Below are 24,142 nucleotides of genomic sequence, written 5' to 3'. Positions count from 1 at the left end.
GGGAATGCCATGTGCTTAGGCCTGGGTTTCTGCATGTCCCACAATTGAAATAGAGATGAGGTTGTACTGATGGGTTTATGCCAGTAAGGGTCAACCTCTGGAGCACAGTTTGGGGCCCATGACTCCAAAGTCCTGTGGCTGCGGTATAGTGATTTCCCAAAGGAAAATCAATAAAACTAGAAAGGTCAGAGGACAGGTTGACAATGAAAAAAAATGTCAATTCCATCTTTAAATTGGGGCAGCTCTGATTTGTAGGGTAAATGATCTTGAGTTGAATCTAGACTTTATAGGCAGATCCTCTTGGCCTGATGACAACATTTGTCTTGGCTTTTGATGAGAAGAATGTTTAATTATCATCTGCTCATGCCCAGAAGAACTTATCTGGTGACCAGTCTTCCTTCTTGCCCCATCATCTCTTTTTGCTCCTCACAAGGGGTGTGCATGCTCACCGAGCTGGCTTGTTTGAGACTGTACAGAGTGCCAAACTCCAGTGTCTCTGCAGAACTACCTCTCTTTCTGTAGGGCTCCCTGAGAGAGATACCCCGCTCACTTAAGATTGTTCTGTTGGAAGTTATCCAGTTGAATCTATCTGTTCACGTTAACACTAATCACAAATTGGGTAGAATTGCTGAAGTTTGCTAGTGCCATTCAGAGGCAGGCCATCCATCCATCCATCCATCCATCCATCCATTTATTCAATAAATGGGTATACTTGTGATGTGCCAGGAGTTATGCTGGCCACTAGGGATGAACCCGGGTATAGCGCACAGTCCCTACCCTTGAGCTCCCAGTCTGGTTGGGGAAGCCAGGAAATCCACAGTTCTACTTTTATGTAGTGCATGTCCTATGCAGTACACTATGGAAGTTTAGAGAAACAGTATGTCTCTCAACTGGAGGATTAAGCTTAAGGAGGATGCTTAAAACCGGTTTAGAGGTTAAGGTTAGGCAATTAATAGGTGCTTAGAACAGAGGGAATTGTGAAAAATAAAAGCTACAAGGGTGGTATTGTCAGAAAGCCATGGGTGTTCCTCTGTGGCTGGAGCTGGAATCCCCCCTACCCCCCATGTTAGTTAAATTCTAGTTAGTTAACATACAGTGTAATACTGGTTTCAGGAGTAGAATTGAGTGTGATTTATCATTTACAAAACCCAGTGCTTGTCCTAACAACTGGCTGGGGCTATAATTCTTGAAACAAACAAACAAAAACAAAAAACAAACAAAAAAAAAAAAACAAAAAACAACAACAACCCAAAAAACCCAGGAGGTGGAATGGAAATGCAGACTCCCAATTCTTCCATCCAAGATTCTAATCTGCAGGTCAGGAGAGTGGTCTGGGAATACCATTTTCATCTCCAGCTCCTTGGGTGGTTCTGATCCTGGTGGTCTGAAGAGTACTGGTTTAGAGGGCTTTGTGCAGGCGCAGGGCCACAAACGTAGGCTGGAAAGGGGGGGAGAGCAGGAGCCGGAGTGGCCAGAAGGGTTGCAGAAGGGTGGAGGAGAATTTTTGGATCTGCGTGTTCCGTAGGATCCTGGAGGAAGTTGAAGGCCTTTGGCAGCAGAGGATATTTAGAGCAGGAAATAATACCTTAGGCTTATTTATGCACAATTGACCTAAAACATCTTTGCAGAATTAAAGACTGGTGAAGGAATCACTTGGCTCTAAACTCATGCTGCTGAGAATTCAGGTTCCAAGCTTAAAGTGCAGTTCTTGGTCTGCTAGCCTGTCTCCCAGTTGGGAATTACTTACCCTTATTATGTTAGCACAGTGATTTTGTAATGCTCTTGAGTAACCTTGGAGGCCACTCTACAAATTACTTGATTTATTATTTAAAAACAGGATTGATTCAAGACTGAATAAATGTGTAATATTGAATCCACGTGGGGGAGGCAGTGAGGGAGGTGTGCAGCATTTATCCAGTTAAGGGTGTTTGCAGACCATATATGTTGGGTGGGTCTCTTTTTCATAGAATCATTAAGACTTAGACACTTAAAAAATTTTTTTTAATATTTATTTTCGAGAGAGAGAAAGACTGCGAGTAGGGGAGGGGCAGAGACAGAGGGACACAGGATCTGAAGCAGGCTCCAGGCTTTGAGCTGTCAACACACAGCCCGACGAGGGGCTCGAACTCAGGAATGAAAAAACTGCGAGATCATGACCAGAGCTGAAGTTGGACACCTAACCGACTGGGCCACCCAGGGGCCCCCAGACTTAGTAAGACATTTTAATTGTCTTCCTCAAACAAGGTAACTCTCAAACGCTCACCGGTTTCTGGCTTAGCCTTGGGCAGTTGGCTATACATGGCTTTTTACTTGTTCTTAAAACAGAAAATAGATTTCAGACTGGCTCTCTGTTGTACATTATTGTTGGAGTTAACCCAGTTACCATTCCAAGCTCCGTGGGAATGACTGTAGAAGTCCCACTTCTCAGTGTAACTTAGAACTGCTTTGCATCTCCATTGGGGTTTGATAAGATTTCATTAAATTTGAACATCAAGGGCCCCCAAAAATAAAGTATGAGCTGTTCCATCTATTTATGTTAGGCATGAAAGTGTACATTGATAGAAGGTGCAGGAAGTTACATGTAAAAATCTGTATATGGACAGTAGTCCTCCCAGGACTTCTCACTACTGGCAGTATTGACATTTTGGACTAGATCATTCTTTGGGATCATTCATTTTGGCAGCGTCCCTGGCCTCTACCCACTAGACCCAATTGTGACAGTCAGCATTTGTCTGCAGATATTGCTAAATTGCCCCTGGAAGCAAAATCACCCCTGGTTAAGAACCACCGAATTAACAGACAAAAAGGTTTTTCTGGATATGTCTTTACTCTGCTATCCATCTATTTTTTGAGAATTTTGTCGTAACTTTTAAAAAGCCATATAGTTGACGATAATTACAGGCAGATCCCATATTTGCGGGTTTGCCTACTTGCTAAACTTGATTGGCAAACCGAAAGTCATGACTGTAGGCACTTTGACGGTCAGTCTTGGACACCCACGTGTGCAGAGAGGCAAAAAGTTAGAGTCACCTCCTGCATCTGTTCCCGGCTGAGGTCAAACAAGGTGATGCTTTTTTCAGCTCTCTGACTGTAAACAAGTGTCCTTTTCAGGGTCGATTGAGTGCCACATTTTTCAGATTTTTGTGTTTTTTTTTTTTTTATTGGTGATTTTGGTTTTGAAATGCCCCCCAAGTGTAGTGTAGTGTTGTCTAGTGTTCCTAAGTGCAATACGGCTGTTCCATGCTTTATAGAGAAAATACATGTGTTAGATGAGCTTCCTTCAGGTGGGAGTTACAGTGGTCTTGGCTGTGAGTTCAGTATTAATGATAAATCTAGAGGTCTTTAAAAAGAAACACAGATAAAACCAGGCCATGGTTTGATCAGTTGATGAAAATGTGGTGACCAGAGGCTCCCAGGAATCTAAAGGCCCGTATTTTGCCTGGGAGGAATGGTCCAGTATTGGGCAGTTCAGGGTTAGTGGTGACTTTGTAAGAATGTAACTACTGCACCTAATGGGAATCAACTGTACTGTTGTTTAGCTACATTTCCAGAGCCTGCCTTTTAAAGATGTAATACGGTAAACGTATTAAGCTGGATTGCTGTTCTTGTAAAAAATGACATGGCCACATTATGGAAAACTTACAGAATAAATAATTGGTGAGTCAATGGATATAAATATTTTGAAAGCTCTTGCACACCTCGTGGAAAAAGGTTGTACTGATTTATGGTGCCACAAGCCATTGACTTTTCCATTGGATGTCCTTGTCGTTGCATCTTTGCCAGCGTTTTGCATCTGTCTTATTTTTAAAATGACAAGATTGTTAAAAAAAAAAACAAAAACAAACTTCCTATAGATCCTTTAAAAATAGGATGTAACAGTCTCATTATTACCTTTTCCCACTTTTTCCTCAAGAATGCTAAGAATTTGGAATAGGTCCTTTCAAGCCTTTGAGAAAATGCACATAAAAATAAGTGATTTTATACCCATAATTTAATATGGGAGGGACTAGGTATTTGCTCACTGCATGCCCTTTGTATTATGCTTTGGTGACTTCATATAATTGAGGGGCAAAAGTGCTGCCTCGTTATTGACAATATACTTGAGTTTCCAGGAAAAACCATATAAATGATGCTTCTGTTTAATAGCTATTGTTTAATTCTGGTGCTAGGTGATTATTAGCTTGTGATAAAGACCTTTGAATGTAATTTTGATTTTTCCAGTCACCTAAGTGATAGAAACCACATAGATTCTGTCATGCAATTTTATTTTTTTCTCACGTGGCTTGCCTGAGGATTTCAAAGAATTCAATTTCCTGATAGAAAAGTAGTTAGTAAATGGATGCAAACGGGTAAACATTATCCAGAATCAGTCAAGATGCTTAATATAAATTGCTACAACAGATGTTCCTGGAATGATGACAATTGAGGAACACATTCGTGATAAAGTGAATCTGGAAGCCTTGCCCTCACCATGGCTGGAGAAGAGAGGACATGTGAGGGATGGCTGTTCATCATTTGTGTGTCCTGCACACAGGGACCCGTTGGAGTGACCACAAGTCCTGTAGGTGAGATTCCCTTGATGTAGGGTGAGGAAGTGAGATCTTCTGTGCCAGCTGTTGATAATAGATTTTTGATTGCATTTTCAAACCCTACTTATATTGGAAAGCCATAGTTTTCACTTAGGATGGGTTAGAGAGAGAGAGAGTAAAAATGCTCCTAGAAAAGAATTAGTAAAACATTAGTAGCTCTGACTGATGGAAAAACTCAGGAAAATTGCAGACCTTTGAAATACGAGGCGTATTCTGTTTCCAGGATGCTGGACCAAGAGAAAAGGTACAGCTTTAGGGTTATCCGTTAATTACTCAGAAAAAGGTGAAATGAGCAGTAGGACTGTACTAAGGCCAGGAAAGACTGTTTTCTGGAAAGAATGGAAAAGGTGTGGATTATGCCTGAATGTCAATTTCTTAACCTAAGAGTGAGACAGGCTTAGAAGATTAAGGTCCATAGGGATTCTGTTTTCCGGTAAGGGAGTGTCACTTACATGATAATTTTGCATCTCGATCCTGAATTCCACACTCCAGCAAGACCACAATGGGTCTTCTTGAAAGTGTTGAGGCAACTTCAGGGTTTGGCAGAGATGGGGATTTTTTTTAAACTCTGAAGAAGCCTTAGCTGTGAAAAAGTGATGGAATTTAAAATGCTGTCCCATTTAACCACACACACACACACACACACACACACACACACACACACACACAGAGGGAGAGAGAGAGAGGAAGAGGGAGAGGGAGAACACCTTTCCCATAGATTAGGAATTATGAGGTCTCTTCTTTGTGAGATTCTTAGTTTACCCTTAGGATAATATTTTTTGTTGACAATTGCAGGCATTCAGATAATCATCAAAAACCTAGGGGCACACCCCTTTGAACTGCATAGTTTCTCTTTCAGAACATCTATGGGAGGGCACCAAAGAGAAGGTTTCAAGTAAAATATTTCAGATAATTATCCACATTCCTTTCACTTTTATTCCTGAAAAATAGCAAGCAAACTTTATTTTTAATGTGAATATTTATGAAAGAACTTAGTGAAAGTATTCCTTTAAGTTAACCTTTATTGGGGTAAAGTTGTATAAAAAAGATGTCATTAACAATATTTGAAATAACTTGTTAAGGCAAATTTAAATAATAGAAAGCTTTAGAGTAAAAAAGTAATTGACTAAGTTAATTGATTTCCTAACTCAAAAAATCCTTTGTAATAGTGTCTTTTTGTTCCCTGTCTTTGTGTTTTTATAGTGGAGGAGGTTTAACTACTGTGTTGCTACATCTGTGAACTTTTGTCTTCTTGGCTTTGTAAATACAAACTCTATTCTTCATATTTTCTAGTTGAATAGGTTGCTTTTTCTTTTTTCCCCTCTATTCTTTATATATATATAATATATATACATATATTTTATGTATATATATAAAATATGTATATTTTTATTATATATATTTTATATCTTTATTTTTTTATTTTTTATTTTTATTATTTTATTTTATTTATTATTATTTATTATTATTTATTTTTATATTATTATTATTAATAATATAATTATATATTATATTATATATAATTATATATATTTTATATTATATATAATATATATAATTAATAAATTATTAATAATTATTATTTATTTTATTGTTATATTTATTATTATTATATATTATATATTATATATTTATATATTATATATAGTATATATTTATATATTATATATAGTATATATTTATATATTATATATAGTATATAATTATATATTTATATAGTATATATAGTATATATTTATATAGTATATATAGTATATATTTATATAGTATATATAGTATATATTTATATAGTATATATATTACATATTTATATATTATATATAATATAAAATCTCTTATCTACCTGGCATTTTGTGTGTTTCCTAGTGGTAAATCTATAACTTAGTTTTTGTTTTTGTGGATATTTACTTTTGTGGGTATTGACTTTTCCTATTACAATGTATCTAATAGTTGGCTCTTTCAGTGCTGGTTTAAAATACAATCTAATAGTGTGCTCTTCAGTACTTCTTTGTAAATGACAAATTCATTGTATCCTAAATACCTATATATTTGGTTACTATGCTCTCTATCCTGTCAAATGATCTATTGCTGACACCATGCCATTTTAGTTACTGTACTTTTACAGTATATTTAGCCTTGTTAGGTAGGATAGGTTTCTCTTCATTGTACTTTTTTTGAAAAAGCATTTGTAGTCATGCTGAAGCTTTCTCTATTCCAGCTCAACTTTAGAATCTGCTTTATAAATTCTACAGCACATCCTGTTGCAATGCGGGTTGCATTGTGTTGACCTTATGAGCTGATGGAAGGAGAATTACCATCTTACAATATTGGGTCTTCTCATCTGAGAAATGGTGTTTCTGTTATTTGTGTTGTCTTATGTGTTCTTCAGTAAAACTTAAAACAAGACTGATTTAGCATATTTATGGATAGTTTTATTTGTAGGTACTTACTTTTTTTTCTCTACTCTCTACTTATTATTTCTTCTTGACAAAAGTGGAATTTTTTTTAAGATTTTATTTTTACGTGATCTCTATACCTAATGTGGGTCTTGAACTCAAAACCCCAAGATCAAGAGTCACATGCTCTTATGACTGAGCCTGCCAGGCACCCCTGGAATTTTTTTTTTTTTTTCAGACATTTTTTAAGAAGCTCCTCTTTCTAATCATCTCTAATCCACTTACATTTTAGGCAAATAGACATTTCATTTGTTGCGGGGGAGAGGAGGACAATTGGCTGCCTTTTCCTAATGTTTTATTTCTCTGGTTAGAGGATGAAGTAAAATGTTAAACAGTAATCACACGCATCCTTGTCACCAGCCGAATTTTAATGGGACTTAAAATTCATTTATTTGCTCATTTCCATATATTTCTGATTTTCTTTTCCATGTAAGAAACTATTTGCTATGTATAAGAAAGGATCAAATTAAGTATCATCACGGGGTGGGGGGATGTTTATGTCACTGGTTGCCTCCCAAAGGACTTGGCAGTGATGTGGGATATGTCACACACACAGAAAAGAGTTCATGTTTCATTAAGGTGGTTCTATTCGGTTTTTCCTTAAAGAAGTCACTGATGTATAGGAGCATGTTGAGACATCAGAGGACTTCCTAGACCACAGAACCTCTCCAAGAATCTTAGGAGCACCCTTCGGGCTAGACTGATTTAAATGAACCTGTTTGCCCGATTTTTCTGAAGGAGACTGTGGGTGGAATACTGCAGTCTAGCCAGTGGCAGTAACCCAGGCTAGGGTGGAGTCTTGGGCCCTGGAAGTCATGTTTTCCTTAAGCACATGGAGTCGAGTTCTAGAGATGTGTGCTGATAATACACTGGTAGGGTTGACATTCAGAAAACCCTTACCTAGCAGTCAGATGCAAAGGGGCTTTTGGGACTGCAGGGGGCAGGGCATTGAGAGATGTAAAGAACCAGATGTAAAAGAGGAGAATAGCATTCAAGACTTGAGATGTTCTGGCACTTTCTTGTGGTTGGAGGGGCGGGGCAGGGGCGGTCCATATCTGTGTTGCCAGAGGTGGGCTGGCGGAGTTAAAGCCACAGGCTCCTAATGTAAGCTCAAGCCCTTTCTTGTTAGTAGATTCTACCTGTAAACACACCTTCATTAGGTGAATTTTTAATCACCATGTGTGCCTGAAAGCCCTAAGTCCTGAATACATTTAAAGGAAGGGTTTTCCAGCTGTGATCGCTGGAGCTCTGTGTATTCTTCCCAAGCTCCTGTGAGACCCTGGGACTCCCATTCCCCGCCCCCCCCACCCCCCGATTTCAACCAGAGCACCTCTGCTTTCATGAATGGACATTGCTTATCAGGCTGCTGAGGAAAATAACATTAGAAGACAACACTTTACTGCTTTTAAAAAAAAAAATTCAAAGCCATCATTGTAATTCATTTTAGTAGTTAAAATCATGTTTGTGTCCTAAAACTGATCTTGCCTATGTAACAATCGGCATTTTATGTTCCAACTGCATTTCTCAAGGAAAATTTCCTTGCATACACAATTTAGAAATGATTTCTTTTTACATAGACTTTCTAGTGGTTAGGGTGTTGAGGCATGTAATGGGGCCGGTTGTGTGCCTGTCCTAATTCCTCTGATAACGGTAAGCTTCTTAGGGACTTGCTTGTGTTGTATTTTTGTTTTCCATCTCCTCCACTCTGGCCCCACCCCCAACCCTGAACACCTATCACACAGGTTCAGGATGTACTTGCTGATTCCATGCAGACTGATGTGGATGGCTGTCCCCCTCCTCATGAGCCAGGGGAAGCTCAGAGGCAGGACTTTTCCCGCAGCCTGACTTGGCTCTTGCCTTACAGAGTTCAGGCGAGTTAAGAGAGCTCTAAGTAGCCTCCTCTGGGGATTGCTGCATTTGCCTAGGATCACCAAGAATCGAGGCAGGCTCTCTTGCCAACAGAGCCTCTCCCAGTTGTGCGTGGGCTCAGTGTAAGTAACTGAGGCCAGCAGATGTGGACCAAGCCCAGAGGAGTTGTGGTAATGAAGCCTGGCTTCACAGAGGAATTATTAATGTTGTCCTCACTGTTGACCTAGACCCTTCCTACACCTCATGGGCAAATAGCAGTCTCTTCTCCTCTAAGGGGCTCTCTCTGGCCAATCTGGTCCAAAGGGAGGTTTGCTGTTGATTCTTTGGCCAGCCTGTGGATATTATATCATGAGCAGCCAGGCTGCCATATTTTCCTATTACCTGGTAAGGAAGATAATCTGCTTTACCAGCTCTGAGATAGTACTATTGTCACAGCCCCAGACATAGGTTGAGTGCTTATATTAGACAAGGATGTTGGGTTGTGATAGAAACCCACTCACCAGTTTGGTAAACAGGGAGGGTTCCTGCGTGTCTTGAAGATCTCCCAGGATGGAAAATTGAAGAGCCCTTGGACTCACGGGAATTGGACGGAGACCCTCCTGGTGCTCTCCTGGGCTCTCGCGTTCCTGGTTCTGCTCCTGGGGTATCCCTTATTTTTTTCATAGAGATTTTTTAAAAAAAAGGTTTACTTTTGAGAGAGCACAAGCAGGGGAGGGGCAGTGAGAGAGGAGGACAGAGGATCTGAAGCAGGCTCTGTGCTGACACCAGAGAGTCCGATGACAGACACAAACCCACGAACCGCGAGATCATGACCTGAGCTGAAGTTGGATACTCCACCGATTGAGCCACCCAGGCACCCCTCTTGGGGTATCCTTTAGCCCCTTGGTACCCAAATGAATTGGCAAGGTCATGATTGTTGGTAACTTGGCTGTATCCCCCTATGGCTACCCAGCCCTGGTTTTTCTGACCTCCTAATTTTCCGACCTCTCAGCTAGAATTCCCCCAAATAGAGTGGCTCAGAGTTACTGGGGAGGATCTTAGTGGCCAAAATTAGCTCCTTTGAATTGAGGCCACAAGAGCATGAGGTCCCTGGCCTGACAAGGGAGTTGGTTCTATCAGGGTCAGGGCTCTAGCCCTGCCCTGACAACTTTGGTGGAGGGAGAGGAGAGGCAGGTCCCATGGTACCCAAGGCTGCCCCTTAAGGCTGCACAGACTTCTCCATTGCTCAGGCACTTGCTATAAATAAGTGGTGGATCCTTTTTCCCATTTCTAATGTCACTGCTTGGAAATGAAGTTTTCCTAGTAACCAACCTGTCTCTCTTTGTATGAATGAACCACTCTGGATTCTGTCTCCCAGCTGTTGGGACAATGACCCCTGCCCTACTCCTCGGCCTTCTTTGGGGTTGGATCCCAGGTAGATTGCATCACAAAAGCCAGAGAGCATCACAGCCTGGCCATTCCTGCCTGGAGGGGAGGGAGCCCCAGTGAGAGTGAGGAGAAACTTCCCCAGGAGCAGCCTTTTCAAAGATTCCAAGACTTGGAGGCCTCCTTCACCCTTTCCTGCTGAGTGGGCGGAGCTGCAGCCCAGACCTCAGGGCCTGGAGGACCCGGAGCTGCTGTGTGTACAACCCAGGGAGTGTCCTGCCCTCCTCCCCCTCCTGCTCCCCGCCGCGGGGGTTCTTTCCAGAGAGTAAATAGTATTTGCTTTTCCATTTTGTACAAAATGTCCCTGCTTTCCCCTCTTCTACAGAGCCAGAAGTGAAAAAGAAATCTTCATTCAAAAATGAGAGCAGAGAAGAGCTCGCCAGCCTGATTCCCAGAACCATTTCTTACTGCGCCCCACGCTGCATCAGCCCCATGTGTTATTTTTGAGTGGCGGGAATAATAGGGCTTACACCTAATCAAGGAAAAGAATTCCAAACAAAAGCTTGGGTGGGGTTTCCTGGGCAGGAGTGCGATATTGTAATAAATGGGAAGCAGTTCAGCAGTCCAATCTCTGGTCTGATTACACAAATTATAGCAGGGGCCCTGTTTTCAAAGGAATTTAACACACCCCACGGAGGCCCCTCCTCAGCGGGTGTGTCCACATTTCCTCAATGCTCTCCTTAATAGTTAATGCTTTCACCAGAGGTGCCCAGAGCCTCCTGTGGAATAATTAGGATGCCCTCATTAGGGTCTCTGCCATGGGACCATTTTACAGGTGAGTTCGCCTTATGTTAAAGTCCTTTAGGGAGTCCTGTGGCTAAATTCTCCACTCTTCTCCCGCATTGCTGAACAAAAAGTACATACTGGGCTCTGACATTCCAGGAACAATTGCCAACATTTCCAGGCACTAATGAGCCAGGTACTTGATACGGGGTAGAGGAAAATGTTGGGATAAAAAGTCTTTTCTTGCAAAAGCAGGTACCATTTTGTGTCACTGTGTCTAGAGGTCTGCTGCTGTCCTCAGCCTTCAGACCATCACTCTTGACCCATCTTCGGGAATCGTCCTGACCCCCTGGGCTCAGCCTTTGTGAACCTCTTGAGACTTCCCTCAAGTGTGAGGTTCCAGTTCCTTCAGGAACTCTGTGCTCCTTGTTCTCCCTGGTGGCCCTTCTGCCTTTTCTGTTGCTTCTCAATCTTCAGAACGAAACACTCTTTGCCTTGACAAAGCTCCCCTGACGTGTGCCTCCTGTCCTGAACCCCAGGCTGTTAGGTGCCCCAGAGCAGCCTGGGTTTCCTTTTATACCTCTCACCACCTTTAGACGAAGGCTTTACTGCTTTTCCTTTTTAATTTACAGCCTCCTAGAGGCTAAGGACGGTGTCTTACTCCTCCTCAAACTCTTGATATGTGGCGCCTGGTAGGTACACCTGGATGGTTAGAAGTTTTCTTCTCTGAAACTGATTATGTGTTTTAATTTCATTTTTATCTAGAGCCAGTATAGGCTCTGTGTCAGGTAACTATGTGGCCATTACAGGCTTGTCTGCTTAGCGTCTTAAACTGTTTTCCTCTAAACCGTTTGGGTTTGCTCTTACCCGTGTGTCTTGTGGCCTGACCTGGTTAATGGTTAACTTCATGCTGGGAGCAGAGTAATTCTCCTGCAAGGCCCAGCTGGGATGGTGGCCTGACTCTGGTTCTAGGTTATCGTTCTCCTTTTTGCCTTTGGGGTTCGTTATGGTCACAGCAGACGGTGACCTGCACTTGACGCAGGTGGTGGTCCCTGCCCCTGTGTGCCACCCTGACGATACCCTCGTGCCCCTTCTCGGACGTGATGCCTGGTTAGCATGGTTCCTCTCGTGCGTTAGCCACGCTTCTTGTCCATGCAGAGTCCGTTCCACCTGGCCTCCTGTGGGAAGCCTTCCGTGGTTCCTTCAGGGTGCCCCACCAGTGTCCTGACCACTGTCCCCCTGGTGGAACACTTTGGGTGGACACCCCCTTGTGCATCCCATTTTATTGCATTCATTTGTTTGTCGGTCTCCCCTCGTGCATCATGGGGCGACTCGTTCTACAGCGGAGCCCTGCCCTTACGCGTGTCTCCATTTACCAGTGCCTAGCTTAGTGCCACCCGGGTAATTCCTACTTGGTGAGCCAGTCAGTGAGTCCCTGAGGGGCTTCTAATTAAAAACAGAACATAGAGCGTGTGTCTCCTCAGTCGTGGTGGTTTCACTTTTAAAATGAGTGCACGTGTCCCAACATTGTCCAAGGCTGGGGCTAGAAACAGCATGCGTCCTATTTTACAGACGAGGAATGGAGACTAAGAGGCTCAGAAACTGTAGCCATAGGTCTTGTATGAGGCAAGACCGTATGGTCTTGTATGAGGCAAGACTTGTATGAGGACAGACTTGGTCCTTCAGGAGCCTTGTCTGGGGTTTTCCGTGTATAAGGTGAATCTCTGTAAACACGGTGAGAGGCGTATACTGGAAGGGCTCGGCCCAGGTTTCTGGTTTCCACGTGGGGTTGAGAGGCTGGTCTCACAGGTAACAGGAGGGACCCTCAGAATCTTCCCTGGGAAGGGCTGAGTTGCCCTTTTCCCGCGGGTGGTGGTCATGCTCATGTCAATCTAGAAACTACCAAGGTTATAGACAGGGATAAGGAAGTTCTGCAAACACTTTACCCTGTAAGCATTTACCACGTAAAACGTTTACCGTGCTCTTAGTTACGTCTTCACAACGTTAGCAACAGCAGCCATACCAGGTACACAGTGAACACTTACACCTGGGAGTTTATGTGTGTCGCCTCCCCTTCCCTCACAAGGACCTGAAGAGGTGGCTGTGGTCATCATTCTCATTTTACAAATGAAAATGAGGCTTAAATATATGAAGTAATGCACGACTCCCCAGGCAGAAAACAGCAGGGCTATCTGACTGCAAAGCCCAGGACTTGGCAATGCTCTGCTGGGGACCAAAAGCGAGTTGGCCTGTCCTCTGCATTGGGTTGTAAACTTCTTGTGGGTAGGAAATACAGGTTGCTGTTCTTTGAAAGCTGGCCAATACCGCGGCACATAGCAGACGTTCCACTGCTTGCAGATTTGAGCTACGAGGCGGTTTTAGTGTGGACTGATTCATTATGTGAGATAACCCTAGACCCACACAAATGGAACATTGAAATGGGCTACCTGGGAAAACCAGGGTAATCGAAATAAGTTCAAGTTCATTCAGATTAACACGTGGCACTGTAAGGAATTTAAGGGTCCAACTGCTGCCAGACAGTGCCCCACCCCCCAAGCCATCCATCAGAAGCACTTAATTAAGAAGTGGTATGTTAATTGTTGCTCTTAAATATCCATTAGCATAGATCCCCTAAAAACTCTCTATTGGGCAATAATGTCAACTTTGTGTCACAGATCGTATTTCAAAAAGCTCTTTTAGGCACATCATCTGTCACCTAGCGCAATTTATTATGTAAGTGCTCTTATGTTTTCAAATGTTGCCTAGGATTCTCTAAATTAGGTAACTTTCCATTCTAAACTAATGAAATCTTTGGTATACCAAATGAATGTTGTTAATGCTTCTCCAATTGTCTGTGAACTTTGTTCGCCCAGGCCAGTCAGGGGAAAGTTCATGCCCTGAGTGTGAACTGGGACATTACGCAGCACGCAGACCTGTGGGGTTTCAGCACTCAGTGACAGCCGCTCTGGAATTGCTGTCACCGTCTAACAAGTACACACGCACACGTTAGCGGATCCCATATGCACCTCTACTCCTTAGGGCTATGTGCACAGGCAACAAAGGGAGATCTAGGAGCATCTCTGAGAACAGAGATGTATCAACGGGAGGCATGCATTATCTTACACGCCATGACAAAATTAACGTGCTCAGGGAAAACCACCCAGAAGTAGAATTTGTAAGAAAACCTGTAAGGTGCGAAATCCAGGAGGGGTTCCAAGACGGCACGTAGAAGGGGAGCATGCCCCAGAGCATGTAGAAGCATTGAGGGGGCTGGAGTGGAGGGTGGAAGGCAGTTGCTGGGAACCGGAAGGAATTAAGTGTGGCCGGAAGGGCGAGTGCATGGGTGATGGGGAAGTACCTATGGAAGCTGAAGGAAGTAAGTGCATGTTTGTGAAGGGCCTTATGTTAATCACTCTGGAAAACTCAGCAGCCATGGAAGTAGTATTTTTAATGTGAAGTTCATTTATTCTCAACTCTGTGATGCATATTCATTATTAAAAAAAAAAACATGAAAAAGGTAAAACGTAAAAGAGAAAGAAAAGCCCTTAGCCCCACCACTCAAGAATGTATTTTGACTAACTTCCTGTCCTGTTTTCCCTGATGGGATTGGTTGGTTTGTTTATTCCTTGGGTTGATGTAATTGTGATCATGCTAGAAGTTTTTGTTTGCTCTACTCATTATGGAGTAGGAAGTTTCTCAAGTTCTCTTAAGCAGCATTTTTCTGGCCATAATAACCAGTCGAGAAAATAAAACACCATTAACTTATCACTTTTTTTGGATCATTAAGTTGTTTCCAAGTTCCTCCTAGCATAAAGAATGAATATTTAGCATCTTGATCTATGAAAGCATTTTTGCATCTAAGAGTATTCTGTGAAGACCGGTCTCTGCTACTGATTATTGGTTCAAGAGACTTGGCATTTTAAAGATGTTTAAGACACGTTATTCAAAAGAAGCCCCTTAAAGGTAGCACCTGCAGACAAGGTGGTAAACCTTTGTGTCCCAGAGATTCAGTGGGACTGTGGGTGGGGAGGGGGAGGATTTGGATGGAGAAGAAAGAGGTAGGAGTCAGAGTGGTTAGCAGATAATACCTCCCCTGGGGTGATAGTTTTTCTGACAAAGGGTGGCAAGACCTTGCTTGAATGCTGCTGGCCTTTATAGGGGATCATCAAGTCTGAGAAGAGTCTGAGTTGGTTTGTAGCTGCAGATGACATGTTTGGTTTAAGACCTCTGGAACTCCCTCTTCTTTTGTCCCCTATGGTTCTTAGATGTAACTGCTCAAATGTCACTGTTGTCTGTTGAATTGAGGTCTTCGAGCGACGGCAGGGGCACTTTTATACACCTAGTTAGCGTCTAACTCCTTAAGGTATAGGGGCCAAGGGAAAGGGGGCCGGGCAGTGACTGAGGCTGGGGTGACGTACAGGGCTTTTGCTATAGCGGGGCTGAAGCAGGGCAGGCCTGGTAGGGCTGGGTGGTGGTAGGCGGTGTGTTGGAGGGGAAGAGCAGACCTGATGGCCTGTAGGGAAGCAGAGTAGTATGTGGGCACAGGGTTGAAGACACAGGCCTCGAAGGTGGCTCTTGGTTGTGGTACTGGCTTTTCCACTGACTGGCCACGTAACCTGGGGCAAACTACCCAAGCCACAGTTATGCCTCAGTTTCCTCAGGAGCCATACCAATCAGGGCATGCCTCCTCTTAGGTGCTGCCCTAAGCAAGTGTTTTTAGGCCCATCCGTCTAAGAGGTGGCAATTTAAAGAAAAGGCAGAGAATGATGAAATAAAAACTCCAACCAAGCAGTTACTTCTTAATGTTTTTGAAAGTATAGAATGTGTGGCCTATGGGAAACCCTCAGTACACGTAACAAAAGTGGTTGACGACAGAGAGCCCACAGGGTGTTGGGGTTGTTCTGAGAGACCCTTGGGGAAGAGATGTTGCTTTGGGTGATGTTCCGCCCTAGGACAGACAACACTCTCTACACCCTGCCCCAGAGCTAGTTCTCTGGAAAAGATCCTTGGCCTTAAAGGCTGAACACCTGTCCCCAGCTCTCTTCCTCAGCAATTCAGGGATGTGGGAAGGAGCCCCTGGAGGGGTGTCTTTGACCTGGCCATTTTGAGATACTGGGGTGGGACAGTTGCCTTCACAAGTTACCACAATCTGGGTAGCTTATGTGTGTGGGGGGTACTTTTTCCTTTACCCTTGTGAGTTGTTACCTGATACTGCCTATAATAAAAGATGAAAAAGAGAAAAACAGAAGTTTTAACCTGTATACCTTGTGTATACATGGGAGTTACACGTGGGGTAAAAATGAGTAACCCCTAAGAGGTAGCTTAGAATTCAGGCTTAAGCATATTAATAGGGAAAACGGAGGGGGGATGTAGGCCTCTTAGGAAAGACTAAATGATTTTTAGGGAAGATGAATGGGCCCTCTGAAGGATACATGGTATCCTGTGTTACAGTTTGGTTGTGGGGTTGACTTCTGGTCTCCTCTTCTGGATGAGTCCGTCTTCCCTGGTTGATAAAACTCCTGGGGAGGGGATTTACACAATTGAATTTCTTTAGGATTTTTTTTTTTTTTTGGTAGATAAGGGAAGGTGACAGAAAACCTCTCCTTGAATTTACTGTTTTGCACTTGCCTATAGCTCGAGTGTACCAGAGCAGCATAATTTGGGGTGGCGTATTTTGCAACGTTTTATTCACAACAGCAGAAGCTTAATTTCCCATTGCTCCAGAGATCAGAAGTGCAAAACCGGGGCATTGTCAGAGCCATGCTCTCTCCAAAGGCTCTAGTGGAGAATCATTCCTGACCTCTGCCAACTTCTTGTGGCCACCTCACTCCAAACATAAACCTGTCTTCATATGGACGTACCTTCTCCTTGTCTTCTGGCTCTTAGTAGGGCACTTCTCTTTGGATTTAAGATCTTCTCGGGTAATCCAGGATGATCTCTTTTAGGTATCTTCAATATCAGAATGTAAATCTACAACCTTTCCCAAGTCTGGTCACGTTCACAGGTTTCAGGGATTAAGACATGACCGTATCTTTTTTGGGGGCTGCTGTTCAACCCCTATAGGCTAGAGGTTGGGTCTGTGTCCTGTTGGGGGGGACCACAGGGTCTGCTGTAACACTGCCCTCTGTACCTCAGTGTCATGGACACTTGGGGCTGGGATCTCTGGCCTGACCTTTCTACGGGTCTATTGTCTCAGCTCCTTTCGAGAAGAAGCCAGGAGATGAGAAAGTTTCCTCCAGAGGCAGAAACATTAGCCCAGGCATTTGGAAACCAGGATTGCGAGAACATATTAGGATTGCCAGCTCAGACACACTGTGGTGCCCAGACTCTCTTGAATGGGTAGCATCTGGAGTTACTATGTGAGGTTGGTAGAGTCTCCAGTCAGAAATCCTTGGGTCTTATGTAAGCAGGTGAACTTGGTGATGGTTTTTATAGCTGCAGCTGAATTTTTGTGGTAAAGGGAAAGGGCTGTGAAATGGCTCTTGGCATGTGAGAAGTCTGGTAATTGTGAGCGTTAAGTGCAGCTGAATTTCTGATACCAGAATTCCTTATATAAACATACCACTTATGTAAATACAAACAGTAGAATTCAAATGAGAAGCTATTACTGGTCATTGTGGAGGTCAGTCATGGCTTATATTTCAGAGTTAACAATCAAGCTAAAGATACTCCCTCTTAGCTTTAAAGCTACAGTTGATAGAATAATAATAACGTGTGAATTGGTTTTCCTTTCTGCTTTCTTCAGGTCAAAGTACTGTTAAATTCTTTTTTTTTTTTTTTTTAATTTTTATTTTTGAAGGAGAGACAGAGGGGCAGTGGGGGAGGGGCAGAGAGAGAAGGAGACACAGAATCAGAAGCAGGCTCCAGGCTCTGAGCTGTCAGCACAGAGCCTGACACGGGGCTTGAACCCACGAACCACAAGATGATGACCAGCTTCCAGGCAACAGAAGCCAAAGTCGGACGCTTAACCGAGCCATCTAGGTGCCCTTGTTTGTATATTTTTTGAGAGAGACAGAGTGTGAACTGGGGAGGGGCAGAGAGAGAGGGAGACACAGAATCCGAAGCAGGCTCCGGGCTCTGAGCCGTCAGCATAAGTGACTGAGCCACCTGGGTGCCCTAAGTACTGTTAAGTTCTTTGGTGATACTTGTTCTCTTTCTTCCGTCTTCCCAGTCTTCCTTCTTCCTGTGGTCTCCCCATTCTCTTTCCTCTTCTCAAGACTCCAGTGCTAGTGAAAATGTTAACAGGATTGCCCTGTCGATGGGAAGTTGTTTCCAAAGTGATTTCAAAGTGGTTAGGTGGTTTTTACAGATTGGTCTTCTTGGACCACACTCCCCCTTTGCCTCTCCTGGGGAAGGGTGCCAGACTGTTCCTTGGCTCTTTTCCAAGTGTGTCAACAGCCAGTTGGTTTCTAGTTCACCAAGAGCAGAATAATCTTGGGTAAACATGGCCGTTGGAAAAAAGCAAATATTGGTCTTGGCAGTTGTAGTCTCTCAAGTGTTTGGCCCCTTGTGTTAGCAGACAAAAGAGAGTTAAACTGGAGAATAGGGTATCAGATATCACATCTGGTTAAAGAATATTGGTAGAAATATTTAAAGGACTTCTAAAAGACCGTGTCAATTCTTTTTCTCTCCTTGTCTCTTTGTGTCTTTTTCTTTGTCCCCTCCCCTCCCTCTCTGAAAAAGTTTGAATATTCTTTTAACACTTAATTCTACTTGCCTAAGTCAGCTCTTGTCAACTTTAACTTCCTGACATTGTTTTTAGGCCAGATAATTCTTTATATGGGGCTCTTTAGTACGTTGGAGCGTGTTCAACAGTGTCCTTGGTCTCTAACCATCAGATGCCAGTAGCATCCCTCCCTGCTTGTGACAACCAAAATTTTTCCAAATGATGCTAGCATTTCCCCAGGGCAAAATCACTCAGGGCTGAAAACCACTGGTTTAAGACCATGTTCTCCAGAGTGGTAGTACATAAGATGCCCTGAGTTTGGTGATAGAAGGGGGTGTGTGTGTGTGGGGAGCGGTGGTCGTGGTGGTGGTTGGGTCTGTTGACTGTTAATTCCTGAGATTGACCTTCCAATCCAGCTGTCTTCAATGTGGTCATGATGTGGGTCTCACAGAAGTGAGATAAACATTATGTGCTATTAACTTTTAGGGCAGGAATTACCTAGTTTCCCCCCTGGATTATTGCCATATTGCTGGTGGTTTCAACATGGGGATACCAGTCACAGTGATAGTGCTTGAGAGATGGGCCCTATAGTTGGCACCTTTCCATTGCTTGATTTCTCAACTGGGCAACAAAGCCTGACAGGAGTCTCTTGCCCATCATGCCTGTGAATCAGGCAAACTTAGCTCACGGCTTCAGAGGGGAAGGTGCCAAATTTTGATGTCACGGTGACACACTGCTGGGGCAGATGTTGTCCCCGGACCTTGTCAAGCATGACTGCATGTACTTGAAGCCAGGCAGTCTTGCTTCTTTGGAAAACTTGAAATACTCTATTCCTATGGAACTGTTAAAGGGACTGCCTTGAAAGCATTCTCATCATACTTTGAGTGTTCGGAGTTCATTGCAGAAATGTCATCATACTAACACAATTAGTTAAAAACAATGCTGCCTCCATGTTGTTCTTTAACAGGAAATTGCAAACATCTGCACAAGGAGGAAGACCAGTGCAAGCCCCCATCTCCCAGCTCCCATGGCTCATACACGATCCATTTTGTTTCATCAAGAACAAAAGAGGAAGGAGTTTTCCCCTCGCTGGCTTATTTTGAGATAAATCCTCAACATGGCATTTCATCCGTGTGTGTGCATGTGTATATAGTTCAATGTGCAACTCTAAAAGGTTGAATTTCTTTTCCTAAATGTAATTATCATGCCTAAAAACATATGAACCAGCATGAAACCTAAAAATATTTAATACTAAATATTTCATCTGGTTGATGAGTCTGTTCGGTCTTTTAGTCTACTTTGTACTCTCCATTTAATCACCACGTTCCAGGGCAGGACAGGTGCCAGAATGCCTTTCATTCTCTCTGTGTCTCATGTATTGATGTATGGAGATGCCGTACCTGTTGCCTGGCACTGTGAAGGAACACAAGTCAGGTTCCTCCTTCTGGGTTCTCTAGCTGGACCTGAGGCACAGCCTCTTTCTCAAAGGAAATGGTGCCTTCTGTTGCCTGGAAGCTCGGCCCCACATGCGTGCCCTAAGGTGGGCTGCTGACAGCGCCCTCTGACCCCCAAAATCCGTTTTATCCCCTCTATGCCGGACTGTTCATGCCAAGTCTATGTGGTACCAGCCAGAGGTCTGGAAGTACCTGAAAATTGAGTATCTGATGACTGCGCATTCTACTGGGGACAGAAGTGCGCCCGGCATGCTGCTTCCCAATGCCTTCATTCCAGGCTACTTTCGCGGCCCTCTGCCTCTGCTGCCCTGGCGGGCCACCCGACTCCCCGCTGCCACCCCGCGCTTGCCCTCCTCGTGTGTCCTGCCCCTCCTCCTGCTGCACCTTTCTCCATCTTTGCCCAGGGGCTGTTCCTCAGCCATGTGCCTCTCTCACGTCCAGCCCTGGCCTCACCAGGTAGCTGCTGTGTGCACTCCCCAGGCTCTTCATTTTCCCTCAAACCTGTTAGTTATTCTCTATGAGATTCCACTGTACATCAGACATTCTTCTCCCACCAGCCCTTTGGCTCAGGTTCACAGGACCTCCCTAGGGATGGGTGTCAGGCCAGTTACACTTGGGATGTCTTTCTTGGATGCGTCCTTCTGGAAGCATCGGAAAGCTTGAGGCTCCAAGGCATCCACGCTGAGCCCAGCCGCGGGGAGGCACAGGGTTCCATGCCTTGGTGCTGGACAGATTTACTCTCTGGGACAGCCAAGAGTTTAGCCCACCCCCTCGAGGGCAAAATCACAGCCGTGGAAAAGAATCCTACAGCTGAGGAAAGATGTCCCCAAATACCCAAGGTGGAGTGCCCCTGTCTGTGAACTTTTAACCACCCAGCTCCTAAACTGAGCTTTGGCTGGCTGTTGAGGCCTTACCTTGCGATTTTCATTATCACACCCTGAATGAGGTGTGGTTTGTCTAGAAATTGTGCCCTTTGATCTTCTCACCCTGATGACACCCTGTTGACCTGTCTTTCACCTGATCTTTGACCTCACTGAAACCTCCCTATCTCAACTCCTCCTTGTCTTCCCACTCTTCCTGTCTCCCTGCTGTCACTTGGTCCTTTAGCTAGACCTCTTCTGAGGGACTCCAGCTCCCTGATGCTCTCGCCCTGAGCCGGGGAGAACGAAGGTTCCGTGGCCACATGTGGGGACCCATCTGAGACTGGTAATCACACACATGATAACCACTGCCTCTGCTCAGCTCTCTTCCCATGTGGTGCCCTTAGCAGGGCCCCTGGGCCACACGTGCTCTGGTTCCTCCAGGAAGTATGCAGATTTGTCACCTTTAAGTCCCTTTATGCTGCCCCTTCCTCAGCACCCCCCCCCCCTTTTTTTTCAATAGGGTATGCTCCTCCCATCTCTCCTGGAAAATACAGGTCCCTGAGATGCCAACTGTCCAGCTTCCCTCCTCTGTTGCTGCCATTGTCCAGGCTGGCGGAAGTGCTCTTGGTTGGCAACATCTTCCCCTGTCCACCTCCTGGAACGTCCCGTTTCTCCAGGAATCCCCCCTCCTCTTCTGGGCTATGGTTTCTTCTTCCCTTCCGTCTCCAGCTTGCTGGAATTTGCAAGTCTCCTCACAAAACCCACTCTGCCTTCACCCTGAGAGGTCTTTGTTGTTAGCACTCTGTCCACATGAGGACCCTGAGGCTTTGAGGAAGTAGCTGGCTAGATTCCGGAACCACTGGTGAGCGCCAGCCGCTGCCTGACTCCCTGCTTGGGTCCTCCAGCCTCGGGTGAGAGGGATGAGAGAGGGACACAGCCTTGTCAGGATCCCCTCTGTTGGCTGTAGCTGGGGCTAAGAAGCCAGTGTTGAGACCAAATATAACTGAAGTGACTGCGGGCGTGAGAGTCATTTCACACTTGAGCTGCTTGGCCTCCTGATACTTTGGGGGCCATCTGTCTTCTGGGCCTCATAGTGACTTCTTCAGGGACTGCCTCTCCATTTTTCTGTTCCTCAGTGCTTACTGATTGGCTCCTTACTTAGAAATGTTTAGCTTTTAACCTCAATTTGGCTTTTAAAAAACACTTGAATTTCCATCTGTGGGTAATGAACACTTGACATTTGTGCTTAGTTGATGTGTAATCATTCCACATATGAACTTGAGTTTGTATATGTTATTTCTGAAGTCGGGACCCATCACCACTGAATTATAGCACAATGTGATTTATAATCCATAGCATTATATATGCGTGTGTGTGTGTGTGTGTGTGTAAAGAAGAAATAGGGCGTCGTAATGGTAAATGTACAAATATGACCGTGTTACAAATCCCCATCCTTAACTATGTCATGGAAATTGTTCTGTTTTACTGAATGTCTCCTAAGTGGTAGTTTTTCTCCCTTTTCCCCATGTGTTTGTTACCTTATCCCCTACTCTTACACATGTAGAATGAGGTGACTAGAAAATTGGGAATTCTGATGAGTTGGTTTAGTGTTTCTGAAAGGAAGGATTAGTTACTCAATTTATAATTGTTGTTTTGGGCTGGGCTACTTCAGTAAAACTCAATAAAAATGAAATATTTGGAAAAACCTATGAAATATAAGCACTTTTTATTACATTCAGCCAACATAAATTGTTAAATTGCTATAAAAGTTTCCAAATGTTTACTCTTCATTTCTGTACTTACTACAGACCAGCCACACACTGGTGGTGGGCAGACCACCCTTTGGGTACCACTGGGCTAGATAATGGAAGTTTTACTTAGTTCATCTATTTCCATGGAGTCATGGAAAAAAGAAGAGAGATCCAACTTACTCTGATCTCTGCTGACCACAAGGAAAACATAGTGGGAAACACCCTAGAGACCACTGTCCTTCAGGTCAGGAGGTCAGGTCAGAGGTCAGGCATGATGTTTGACTTTTCCTTTAAAAAAAAAAAAATCAGTGTTCAATCTTCGGTTCAATCAGATGTTTATGATTGCATGCCCTGGAAACCAATAGAAAGCAGGTGAGTGGCTTTCCTCCTGGTTTGTGGAGAATGCCAGTACCCCTCCAGCCCGTCTTAGAGTAGATATGTGGGTTTGTATATTTTGTCAGCTGCATAGAGTGAAAATCTAATACCCAAGGTCATAACAGCCAGGAGAAATGTTACCATATTCTGATTATGAGATAAAAAATAGGGACTTGGAATTGCTTTTTAAATGTTTTGATTCTCAGTCTGAAGGGGTCTCTAGGATGATTGTGTGGTATTTTATGCTCAAGGTAGCTGTAATGGTCTTACTGGAACACTTAAATATTCAGATCTTCATGGGAATTCACAGGAACTGTTAGGGGAAGTATACAAGATAATTAAAAATAAGTCCAAGTGAATTAAGTTTAGTTTTAGGGTTGTATTCAAATAACCCTAGTTATGCTGGGTTAACATGAAACATATTTGTGATGTCATGAAAAGGACTTAGAAACTAGAGAAGCACTGTACTAGAAAGGAGACTTAAAATTTTAAACTCTTGAATAGCCACATTTTTAAAAGGTGAAATTAAATTTAATATTTAATCCAGTACATTGGAAGTGTTAACATTTCAAAATATATAAAGCTTATTAATGAAGTATTTTACGTACTTGTGCTAAGTCTTCAAAATCTATGGAGTTGGCATTCATGGCATTCAGCAATAGGCATTAGGTACATTTCAACCACTCTCCAGCCGCGTGTGGCCACTAGCTATGATAGGGGCAGTACAGATACAGAGAATCAAAGTCCATGGTGAGGCAGATGACTTGGACAATGCCCTGAGTAGTTTTCCATTTGAATTACAAGTTGGTCCAAAAGAATTTTTAAAGGATTTCGGTTGCCTTATAGGGGACATCATGGGACCCTTGGGGGAGTCATCCCATCCCCAGAGGCCTCTGGCCACCTGCATCAGTGACTTTTAGCATGTCAATTCTATAGGTTATCTTGCCCAAGGGTGGAGGCAGAGCATGAGG

At 43.7% G+C, this 24,142-nt stretch overlaps 1 protein-coding gene and 1 long non-coding RNA gene across 3 annotated transcripts in view; one reads left to right on the top strand and one right to left on the bottom strand.

Annotated features, from left to right (window-relative positions):
• The window catches only part of TLN2 (talin 2), a 435,350-nt gene that overhangs the window by 142,470 nt on the left and 268,738 nt on the right, over positions 1-24,142 (top strand). The window lies entirely within an intron of this gene.
• On the bottom strand, positions 4,213-10,304 carry LOC122221955. Of its 2 annotated transcripts, none has more exons than XR_006203530.1 (4): positions 10,226-10,304; positions 9,415-9,563; positions 5,042-5,172; positions 4,213-4,716 (listed from the first exon to the last, which is right to left on the bottom strand). It is a non-coding gene; the product is annotated as an uncharacterized LOC122221955 (long non-coding RNA). The 2 variants fall into 2 exon arrangements; XR_006203529.1 differs by having other exon boundaries at positions 4,213-4,613.

The sequence above is a fragment of the Panthera leo genome, chromosome B3 (genome assembly GCF_018350215.1).
Source record: "Panthera leo isolate Ple1 chromosome B3, P.leo_Ple1_pat1.1, whole genome shotgun sequence".
In the NCBI taxonomy this organism is placed as follows: domain Eukaryota; kingdom Metazoa; phylum Chordata; class Mammalia; order Carnivora; family Felidae; genus Panthera; species Panthera leo.
Note: the sequence above shows the minus strand (reverse complement) of the source record. Positions and strands in the feature narration are given on the sequence as shown.